The sequence below is a fragment of the Geospiza fortis genome, unplaced genomic scaffold (genome assembly GCF_000277835.1).
Source record: "Geospiza fortis unplaced genomic scaffold, GeoFor_1.0 scaffold171, whole genome shotgun sequence".
NCBI classification, from domain to species: Eukaryota; Metazoa; Chordata; class Aves; order Passeriformes; family Thraupidae; genus Geospiza; species Geospiza fortis.
Window position 1 is genome coordinate 6,045,697 of NW_005054313.1, and position 1,761 is coordinate 6,047,457.

Genomic DNA, 1,761 nt, shown 5'->3' on the forward strand with positions numbered 1-1,761 from the left:
CGTGTCCCGGCCTCGCCGCGGCCACCTGGGCGGGCTGAGCGCGGCCCTCGGGCAGCACCGCGCGGTGCTCAGCGGCGTTAGCCGGGCCGGCTCCTCAGCCCTTCCCTCCTCACCTCCCTGAAAGATCTCGCGCGGTTAGTAAGAATTCATGAGAGGCAAAACAGGTTTTGCAGCGAAAATCCGCGGTGCCTGGTTAATGCACACCACTGTGGTTTAATGAGCTCTTCCTGCCGCCTGCTGGCTGCCTGCCTTCCCCCGCGAGGGAAGAGTGCTCTTCACTCTCAGCAGCTTCCCAGTAAACGCTTTAAATCCAGCAGCCTCAAGAATTCAGCAAGCAGAGTCGTAAGCTCAGTTGCATCAATAACCTTCTCCACCTGCATCTCTTCAGACACCCTGTTTCTTGGGGCTTTTCAAATTCAACTGTCATCTTTATGGACAATTCCAGTCATTATATTTACAAAGGAAGTGCCTTCTAGACCTTCTAGACCTCTTCAAAATAGCCTTTTCAATACTTAGTGGTACTGTAAAGGAAGCTGCTGGAGTCACTGCAGTAATTCAGTAATAGCACTGAAGTTTTGTGGCAATATGTAGCATTTCATTATAGAATCACGAAAAGGTTTGGGTTGAAAGGGGCCTTAAAGACCATCTAGTTCCAATCCCCTGCAGGGACAACTTTCCAATAGACCAGGCTGCTCAAAACCCCATTCAGCCTGGCCTTGGACACTTCCAGGGATGGGGCAGCCACAGCTTCTCTGGGCAAGCTGTGCCAGTGACTCACCACTCTCACTGTAAAAAATTTCTTCCCAATATCCAATCTAAACCTGCCCTCTTTCAGTTTAAACCACTGCCCATCTAATGTCATGTCCAAACTGCATCTACTGCACTCAACTGCACCTCCTAGCCCACCTTCTACTGTTATCCTCCCATCTCAGCTTCTATACCACTGCCTCCATCTACAACATTGTTCCTGGCTTAAAATATAGACACACAAACAACTGGTTTCTTCCCTCATTCTGTCCAAACAAGATTGTGTTAAAACCAAAACCTGGCGTAAGTTTGTCCCAAGATCTCCTGGGTTTGGCATCTTTTTTTAGATTTACTGAAGTCTTGACATATCTACAGATTTGGTTTCCCCAAGTGTGAGATTCTGTTCTGTAAGACTAATCCACACCTACTCCAAGAGCCATGCTTCCTTCCTGAGCTGCACACTGAGTCTCTTCTTAAGGACAACCCATTTTCCGGGCAGATTTATGTATTCAATATCTACTGTAGCCTCACTCTGTCAGGAATGACATCTGTGTATAAGCACATGTGGTACGTGTGTTATGTACATATGGCCAGGTCTGATGATAAGCTACCAATGTCGGGTGCAGTTCCCTTCTCAGCCATTTGCACAACTGCTTTCCCAACTGAGCTGACATATTAAGAACTGACACCATGAGAAGCAGAGAAAAATGGTATTTATCACTTGGAGGATCAGATCAGAGGCAATCCAACAAAACCCATGAAGCATAACCACACAAAAGCAGCTTTCTTTTTCGAGTTTCCTGATGTCATTTAAATTTAGAGGTGAAACAGCCCTTCAGACATTCAGCATGTCATCCATGATTCAACACTGACGTCTCGGAGTCTGGTACCAAACACGCAGGCGGGCGGCTCCAGCGCGGGGCCAGGCTGCGGAGGCGGCTCGGGCGGGACGGCCCCGGCAGGTGACAGCCCCGGCAGGTGACGGCGCGCCGGCTCCGAGCGGCTCCATTGGCC